This window comes from Saccopteryx bilineata, chromosome 2 (assembly GCF_036850765.1).
Source record: "Saccopteryx bilineata isolate mSacBil1 chromosome 2, mSacBil1_pri_phased_curated, whole genome shotgun sequence".
NCBI lineage: Eukaryota > Metazoa > Chordata > Mammalia > Chiroptera > Emballonuridae > Saccopteryx > Saccopteryx bilineata.
Window position 1 is genome coordinate 36,005,298 of NC_089491.1, and position 10,129 is coordinate 36,015,426.

Consider the following 10,129-nt stretch of genomic DNA (forward strand, 5'->3'; position numbering starts at 1 on the left):
GATGCAAAAAATTGAACCAGTGCTTGTTTGATATCGTCTTCATTTTTGAATTTTTTGCCCTTCAAAAAATTTTGTAAGGACAAAAACAAGTGATAGTCGGAGGGTGCTAAGTCCGGGGAATATGGTTGATGTGACAGACATGCTTCTGTAGCATTTTTTCCTTGTTGAAATTCGTAAAAATTACAGTGGCGTAAATGAACTTTATCAGTAGCCATGGGTACACTATCACTTCACACATAAGACTGACGTGAATCAACTTTGTTTTAGTTAATTTGCTACATCAGTATGTATACATTAAGTGATAAAAATAGAGAGGCACACATGTGCCAAATAAACATGTGCTTATGTGTTGAAACTTGTAATAGAAACGAACAGAACTTTCCGGTAGAAAAGTTCTATATATATGGCTATTCGGTAGAAAAGTTCATATATATATGGCTATTCTAGTCTATTTCACTTAAAACACTGGTCTCAAGTCACCAAATCAATCTCATAACCCAATAAATAATCATATAAAATAAAATATGACATTGGGAAATAACCATGGATACAAGAAAAAATAAGAATTATAAGCAATTATGTTGCTTAATAATACATGAAGACATTTGAGAAACTTGATGAGACAGATGGTATACTATGTAAAATGGTATAAGATGAACCTAAAAGAGACAGAAAATCTAAATAGCCAATTACCATAGAAGAGAAAATAAAGAACTAACCTCCCCCTAAAATAAAAGTCCCAGACAGGTTGAAAAGTGAATTCTTATACATCTATAAGATGTAACTCATCCTGATCATTTTTGTTTCATTTTAAATATAAACTTATTCTGCCTGGCCAGAAAACTCGGTTGGTTAAGAGCATTGTGCCAAAGCACAGAGGTGCCAGTTCGACACCCAGTCAGGGCACATACATTGATGTTCCTCTGTCTGTCTGTCTGTCTCTCTCTCTCTCTCTGCTTCTCTCACTAAAATAAATAAATAAAATCTTAAATAAATTTTGAAAAAAAAATAAACAGTATTTGGAATAATGTAATTTTAGATATATAAAAGGTTTCAAAGCTAATACAGAGAGTTTCTACATATACCCTTCCTTAAGTTTTCCCTAATGTTACATAACTATTGTACATTTGTCAAAACTAAAAAATTAACATTGGTCCAAAATACTGACTGAAATACAGACTTTACTCAAATTTCAGCATTTTTTCCACTAATGTTCCTTTTACGTTCCAGGATCCAATTCAGGATAATGCTGTTTTAGTCAACTTAGATTATTTCCCCCAAAATGCAATTTTAGCTAGTCTAGAGCATAAAGAAGGAAAGCTTCCACATTCTTTTTATGCAGCCAGTACAATATTGACAACAATTCCGTTAAAAACAGTACAAAAAGGTAAAGATGTCATCTCTTTTTTGCCAGTTCCTTCTGGCCTGAAATGTTTCTATTGAGAAATCAGACGATGGTCTTATGTGAGCTCCCGTGTAGGTAACTTAACTGTCTTTCTCTTTCTGCTTCTAAGATTCACTCTTTATCTTTTACCTTTGCTGTTTTAATTATGATGTGTCTTGGTGTGGGTCTCTCTGGCTTCATCTTGTTTGATATTCTCTGTGCTTCCTGGACTTGTGTGTCCTTTTCCTGCATCAGGTTAGGAAAGTTTTCAGTCATTATTTCTTCAACTAGGTTCTCAATCCCTTGTTCTCTCTCTTCTCCTTTTTATTTTTTTCTCTCTTCTCCTTCTGACATTCCTGTGATATAGATGTTGTTACACTTCATGTTGTCCCAGAGGTCCCTTAAACTATCCTCATTTTTTAAATTCTTCTTTCTTATTGCTGCTCTCATTGGGTGAAAACAAAAATGAATTCCATTTAGATTAAGGGATATGTCTAGTTTTTCTCTACAATGAGGACATCAGTTCTGAATATTGCCTTCAGTTGTAGGCATCCTGCTTTTTTTTTTTTTTTTTTTTTTTTGTATTTTTCTGAAGCTGGAAATGGGGAGAGACAGTCAGACAGACTCCCGCATGCGCCCAACCGGGATCCACCCGGCACGCCCACCAGAGGCGAAGCTCTGCCCACCAGGGGGCGATGCTCTGCCCCTCCAGGGCGTCACTCTGCTGAGACCAGAGTGACTCTAGCGCTGGGGCAGAGGCCAAGGAGCCATCCCCAGTGCCCGGGCCATCTTTGCTCCAATGGAGCCTTGGCTGCGGGAGGGGAAGAGAGAGACAGAGAGGAAGGGGGGGTGGAGAAGCAAATGGGCGCTTCTCCTATGTGCCCTGGCCGGGAATCGAACCCGGGTCCCCCGCACGCCAGGCTGACGCTCTACCGCTGAGCCAACCGGCCAGGGCCCATCCTGCTTTTTTAAAATCATAAAAGTAGAGAGCCTGACCTGTGGTGGTGCAGTGAATAAAATATTGACCTGGAATGCTGAGGTTGCCGGCTTGAATCCCTGGGCTTGCCTGGTTAAGGCACATACAGAAAGCAACTACTACGAGTTGATGCTTCCCACTTCACCCCCCTCTTTCTCTCTCTCCTCTATCTAAAAATAAATAAGTAAAAAATTTGTTTGGGCCCTGGCCGGTTGGCTCAGTGGTAGAGTGTTGGCTTGGCGTGCAGGAGTCCTGGGTTCGATTCCTGGCCAGGGCACACAGGAGAAGCGCCCATCTGTTTCTCCACCCCTCCCCCTCTCCTTCCTCTCTGTCTCTCTTTTCCCCTCCCGCAGCCAAGGCTCCATTGGAGCAAAGTTGGCCCGGGCACTGAGGATGGCTCTCTGGCCTCTGCCTCAGGTGCTAGAGTGGCTCTGGTCACGACAGAGCAATGCCCCGGATGGGCAGAGCATCGCCCCCTAGTGGGCATGCCGGGTGGATCCTAGTCAGCTGCATGCGGGAGTCTGTCTGACTGCCTCCCTATTTCTGGCTTCGGAAAAATACAAAAAAAATTTTGTTTAAAAATTTTTAAAAAGGTAGAAAGAACAGATTTCTAGTTAAGCATGATGAGTTAAAACAATATTTTAATCTTTTCTCTTTCCAAAAAAAAATAATAGTAAAGAAGTAAAAAAGGAGATGAACCTATAGAATAAAGAGAACAACAGAGAAGACAATAGATATGAAATGTTGACAATGTCTGGAAGATAGAAATTGTTTAAAGGCAAGGTAACTTAGAAGAGCAAAGGAAACAGAAATCTATGTGCTTTCAGAAGGGAGTTCTGATGAAAAAAAATGAGCTGATTTGCCCTAAGATGGCTTTAGAATTAGAGACCGCAAGAATGAGGCTTAGGGCTGAAAATATGGAAACATCTCTATAACTAGCAATTGTTCACAGGTACTATCCCACCCTAGGCAACCCTGTCCAACCTTTCCCCACCATACTGGAGATAAGAGGCTCATTCTTTGAAGAAATAAAAAAGAGAGGCTTCAAATTTGGAGAGACTTGGAATAGAGGGTACAGAAATGAAAATAGAAGGATTAAGTAAAACTCTTCATACTAAATGATAAGATTTCTAGCCCAGTGCCCAGAATACTGGCAGCTAGGACTTTCTATTCCAAATAATAGGCTAGAGAATCCTTTTCTGGGGAAACAAAAAAAGACTTCAGATATTGATATTTCTGGCAACTAGCTGTTTGTCATTGTGCATTGAAATCTATTAGTTAATAAGCTCTATCTATCATGCAAAGCGTCCAATCATTTGTTTCTAGCGTGGCCATCAAACTGCAGAGGTTTATCCATAATCAACATGAATGAACATTTAAGAGAGCCTGCATTATGGAAAACAATGGAAACAAAGAGAAATCAGAAGAAACATAGACAATTCAGGAAACAGAAGAAAAAAAATAATCTTATAATTTAGATCTTTAGAAAGATAACATTTTATATCCACAAAACAAAAAGAGGATTTCCTTTGGGGGAAAAAAGTAATAAAATAAGAATAAACACTTGGAAATTAAAAATAATATGGGTGGAATAAAAAATCCAATTAAAAAGTTCAAAACTGTAGTCAGTAAATATCACAGAGTTGCCAAAATTCAAAGACATAAAAATGGAATAGATCAGAAATGCATAGTTATCAACCCAATAGGTCCAATATTCATCCAAGTCAAAGTTCTAGAAGAAGTGAGTAAAGGAAATAGAGGTAAGGTAATTGTAAAATAATTCAATAAAATTTCCCTGAAAAATCTGTTTCTAGATTAGGAACATCTACTAATTGCCCAGAACAATGAATGAAAAAGGACCCACATCAAGAAATAACACTTAAATTTTAGAGACTAGAAAAAGAGTATCTTTAAAATTTCTAGAGGGGAAAAAAGATCACATACAAACATTTGAGAAGAAGAATTACATTAGACTTCTTAGTAACAAAAATGGAAGCTTAAAGACACTGAAGTTTTATCTTCAAATTTCTGAAAGAAAATAATTTTCAGTCTAGAATTCCATACCAAGCCAAACAGTCAAACAAGCAGGAAAGACATTTTCAAATGTTTGGGTCCCAAAAAATTAACCTCTCATATATCCTTTCTCAGGATGCTACTAGGGAACGTACTGTTGCAAAACAATGAAGTAAATAAAGAAAAAATGGGATCCAGGAAATTGGGGATGAAATACAGACAAGAGGCAAAAGGAACATCCAGAATGACTGTGAAGAGATGTGGCAACACCTACATTTAAGATCTAGAGAGTAGTCTGTACAGGCTGGTGCATAAAGACAGAAGTTTTAGGATAAAGAAATAAGAATGGCCCTGGCTGGTTGGCTCAGAGGTAGAGTGTTAACCCAGCATGTGGATGTCCCGGGTTCGATTCCTAGTCAGGGCACAAGGAGAATCAACCATCTGCTTCCCCACCTCTTTCCCTCCCCCTTCTCTCTCACTCTCTCTTCCCTTCCTGCATGCATGGCTCAATTGGTTCAGATGCATCACCTGGGATGCTGAGGATGGCTCCATGGAGCCTCCACCCAGTTGTTAAAAATAGCTTGGTTGCCAGCATAGCCCCAGTTGGGCAGAGCATCAGCCCCAGACGGGGTTGCCGGGTGGATCCCAATCAGGGCACATGTGGGAGTTTGTCGCTCTATCTCCCCTCCTCTAATTTGGCAAAGAAGAAAAAAATAAATAAATAGATTATCTGATGTGTTTGTGCAGAAAATTTCACTGAGAGGCTGTTAGAGAATGTGGAAAGAATTAGCAACAGGTACATGAGAAACTAAGCAAAAAAAAAAGGGGGGAAATTATAAAATTCAAAAAAAAAATGGAGAGTTGTACAAAAATGGAACAAAATTATAGTTCACTACTTGATTCAGCAATGGACAATATTTATAATTGTCATAATAATGTAAATATTGAAAAATGATTTCTCAAAAACAGTGATATAAGATGTTGAGAGGATATAGTACAGGAAAGTTAGTGTAGTGGTATAAGAATTAAATCTTCATCTACCATAATAATTAGATAATACCTGAAATCCATAAATTAAGAAATAGTAATAATGCAAGGACATTTCTCAGAAATATGGAGAAAAAAACCCCACAGAAAACATCTAGGGGATATACTCTGTATTTCATCCCCAATTTCCTGGATCCCATTTCTTCTTTATTTACTTCATTGTTTTTCAATGAAGAATTGAAGGAGGCTGCCACTAAGAAAAGAAATCAGAGGATGAGAAGTAAGGCAGGAATTGCTGATTTGTTATACATTCTTAGTACTATTTTATTTAACTATTTAACTATTTTTATTACTTTAACTTAATTTTAAAAATTGAGTATATGTTTACTGTAAAACATATAGAAAAATGTAGTAAAAATAAAATTATCTATAATCCTACCTCCCAGTTATCAATTAATTTTTCATTTTTTTCTATGCTTATACATGCTATAATTTTTATTAAAATGAGATAGTATACTTTTCCCCCTAAATATTTCATGAACATCCTCCCATATTAATATTTAAATATTTTATATCATCATTTTAAATTGCTATATAGTATTATTTGCTTTGACTATATCATAATTTATTCAATAAATCTATCATTGGACATTTGTGCTGTTTCCAATTTTTCATTATTATAAAAGCTTTACAATGAACATCCTTATTCATGGTAAATGGCTACATCCCAGGCATTTTCTTGGGATAAATTCCTAGAAATTATATTACTAGATTTAAGCATATGTTCATTGTTAAGAATTTGGAGGTGTATTGTCAAATTACTTTCAGGAAGGTACCAATTTGCACCCCTGCCAGGACAGACCTGCATAAATATCGACTATTAGCATTTAGTACCTAATTATCAACGTATATATTTATATTTTGAAAAATACAGACAATAAAAGTAAATATCATCCACACTCTCATAAACACTGAATATTATAATTTAAAATATTTGCTAATTGGATGGAAAGTAGCATCTAATTATTGGTTTAAATATACATTTTTACTGAAAATAGAACTACCTTATGACCCAGCAATCCCTCTACTGGGTATATATCCCCAAAACTCAGAAACATTGATACGTAAAGACACATGCAGCCCCATGTTTATTGCAGCATTGTTCACAGTGGCCAGGACATGGAAACAACCAAAAAGCCCGTCAATAGATGACTGGATAAAGAAGATGTGGCACATATACACTATGGAATACTACTCAGCCATAAGAAATGATGACATCGGAACATTTACAGCAAAATGGTGGGATCTTGATAACATGATACGAAGCGAAATAAGTAAATCAGAAAAAAACAGGAACTGTATTATTCCATACGTAGGTGGGACATAATAGTGAAACTAAGAGACATTGATAAGAGTGTGGTGGTTACGGGGGGGAGGGGGGAATGGGAGAGGGATAGGGGGTGGGAGGGGCACAAAGAAAACAAGATAGAAGGTGACAGAGGACAATCTGACTTTGGGTGGTGGGTATGCAACATAATTGAACGACAAGATAACCTGGACTTGTTATCTTTGAATATATGTATCCTGATTTATTGATGTCACCCCATTAAAAAAATAAAATTATATAAAAATATATATATATATACATTTTTTTGAGACCTATAGAAAACAAAAGTAAATGTCAGACATCATTCCATCACATTAAAAATTATATAAAGTATCATAATTCAAGCATCAATCCAGTCCCTCAGAGATTAACACTGTTGGCTGGGTGTTCACACTAACTTTGCCTTAAATCAATAGAGACCTATATTACTTATATTACAATATATAGTCCACAAAAATAGAATCATGCTATACTCATTGGTCTTCACTTTGTATTTTTCAACCTATAAATATATTATGAACAACTTTCCAAATTAAAGCTCATTATACTTTTGAAGTTATTTGATAACTAATACACCTGTACATTTTTCATTCACCATAGCCATTTGTACTTCTTTTTTGTTACTTTCCTATTTCTGCTTTCCCCTTATTTTTCTACTGGACTGTTTATCTTCTTGTTATTGTAAAAGCTCTTTTATTGATTATTTAATGTCCTTTCCCAAGGACACAAAACCTCATATTTCTGTGAGACTTAGTATGGAGGGTCAAGAATATAGATTCTAGTGTCTTGACAACACAGAAACTAATCACAAAGGATAGAAAATAAACATCTAGCAAAGCCCACAGGATATTGTTTTTAAATATCAATTACCTTGTCAGGCCCTTAATGGAGTAAGTCAATTGGCAATTCTAGGATATGGATATTAACTTGGTTTGTCTTATGTCTAAGCATCACATTTTCAGCACCTTTTTATAGGGAACTAGGATGATAAGATTAAAGCCATATCTTTGAAAAATCAGAGAATGCTTGCTTGACAAAGGCCATAGTTCACAAATGGCCAAAAGGCCACCAGGTGGAAGAGACATAATCCACATGATTCTGGGGTACAGGGCCAGGATTAATGGGGATAATGTCACAGAGAGGGAGACTTTGGCTTGGCAAAGGCCAGACCTCTCTAATATTCCTAGGGATCCAAGGATGGAGAGAGTTTTCTCAAGAATTAAGAAGATCCTGGTCACTGAAGGCAGTCTAGCAGGCGTTGAATAACTAATTCTGCATGGCTGTAGGAGGAACACTACTATGGAATATGGGGGACTGGATGACTTCTGCAGTTCTTCCCATCTCAACTTGAGGCTAGACCTAAGAACCAGGCCTGATGATATTTGTTGTGTTTTGTCTTGAAATTCAAAAGACCCACATCCCCCGGAGTTTCTGAAAATCCTGAAGTAACCACAACACCGGAAAAAGCACAACCTCTGACCACTACGTTGTTTCAGGTACCAAATGATTGTAGAGGTGTCAGGGATCTCAGACATATACTTAAGGACTGAAGACCAAGTCTTTCCATTGCTTTCAAAGGTCACCAAACTGCAACAATTACTTAAAGGGGATCGTTAAGAAACTGCTGCCAAATACAATTTAGTTAATTGATTTCTATAAACATATACGACTCTAATTAAAAGAATTAGTTTGCATTATATATCTGGCCTGTGGGCAGGTATGTGCCTTCACCCAGGGATCCCCAAAGACCAAACAAATAACTACATCAACCAAGCCATTAAAACGGCTCCCTGCCTCAGCCAGGTCTGAGCAGGAAATTTTAAAATCAAGAAAATGACCTGCTAATGGTTTTAGTGTTAGCCTCTGAATTGCTGGGCTAATGGAAGAAAATAAGAGCCCAGATAATCCCCAAACATTTGAATCTGTTCTACAATCCCACTGCCAAGAAGTAATCTGGCCTCTAATTGTCCTGTCATTCACTGTGGACCTGTCTGATTGCTAGACGGTTTCATTATATAAAGCTGAATTTCAGCTCTCTGCCTCTTTGGTCCTCCACCATGATACTGCCCATGCTTCTTCCTACCACCATCATCCAGAATAAATCAGCTCCCTCTTTTAAACATCGGCCTTTCTAAATTTGAACATGGCAATCTTTTTTTTTTTCAATTAAACTGTACTTTCAATATTATTTTGTATTGGTTTCAGGTGTACAGCATAGTGGTGAGAGACTCATGTACTTTACACAGTGTTCCCCTTGATATTTCCAGTACCCAACTGCCAGCATACATAGTTATCACAATATTATTGACTATATTCCCCATGTTGTACTTTACATCCCATGACTATTTTTAACATAGCAATCTTGTTGTCTTCAAGCCTCCTCTGCCCCAGAATAAACATCCTTAGTTCCTTCCACAGTTCTTCATATGTTTGGATCATCCTCCTCTGGGCACACACCAATTTGGCAAAATCCTGTGAAGGGCATGACTCCCCAAACTGAACACCCTTCTAGTTGTCTGGAACAAAGTAATATGAAAAGGCAAACTCTCTCAAAATATTTTGCAAATGGAGAAGACTAAATGTTAAGGGATCAGCTCTCTTAAAAGCAAATCGGCAATTAAGGATATAAACCCTTCAAAAGAGATATAAGAAGTGATGATAAAAGGCCAGGAACCTAGTACCTGCTATTAAGAAATGAAAAACATCAGTAGAGTCAGTAAAGGATAGAAGAGAAATTGAAGAGCCAAAGATTACTTCCACAAGGTCCAAGGACATAAACCAACTGTTGACACAGAAACACCCGCAGATACAAGAAACCAGAGTGAATGGCAAATATCCAGCTTTTTGAATAGTGAGAGAACTGCCAAACTAGCATCTTCTCTTAAACTATCATAATAAAAGTGTTAAAACCTCTTGACAATCCTCCCCCTTGGCTCTTGTGACATCTGTTTCCTCATGATCCTCCAGCCTCTCAGATTGTACCTGCTTAGCCACCTTCCGAACTCATCTTCCCTCCATCGTCTAATTCTGGCCTTGGATTCTCAGCTTCCTTCTTATCTAAATAAATAGTATCTATTTCTCACCCAATCATTCTCAAACTTTGCTGCACATGAGAATTGCCTGGGAACTTTTAACAATCCCAGGATGCACCCTAGACCAATTAAATCAGAATGTTGGAGGGTACAAGTCAGGTATTGGTAGTTTTTAAAGACACCCTGCACCCCAGTGATTCCAATATACAGCAAAGTTTGAGACTCGCTGCTCTAAACACTCCCTAGGTGATGTCCTTTACTTCCACAGTTTCAGCTGCTTTAAGGACCAAATGACTTTGGGGTGGTGAACACACAATACAATATACACAGATGATGTATTGTGGAATTCT

At 37.4% G+C, this 10,129-nt stretch overlaps 1 protein-coding gene across 4 annotated transcripts in view; it reads right to left on the bottom strand.

The window, feature by feature from the left end:
- FRMPD1 (FERM and PDZ domain containing 1) overlaps nucleotides 1–10,129 on the bottom strand; it is an 89,811-nt gene that overhangs the window by 52,443 nt on the left and 27,239 nt on the right. The window contains exon 2 of one of the 4 annotated variants that reach the window (XM_066256718.1): nucleotides 1,535–1,630. The exons of the other annotated variants lie outside the window; for them this stretch is intronic. The gene's annotated coding sequence lies outside the window, so the exon portion shown is untranslated. The remainder of the gene's footprint in view (nucleotides 1–1,534; nucleotides 1,631–10,129) is intronic. 4 annotated transcript variants of the gene reach the window in all.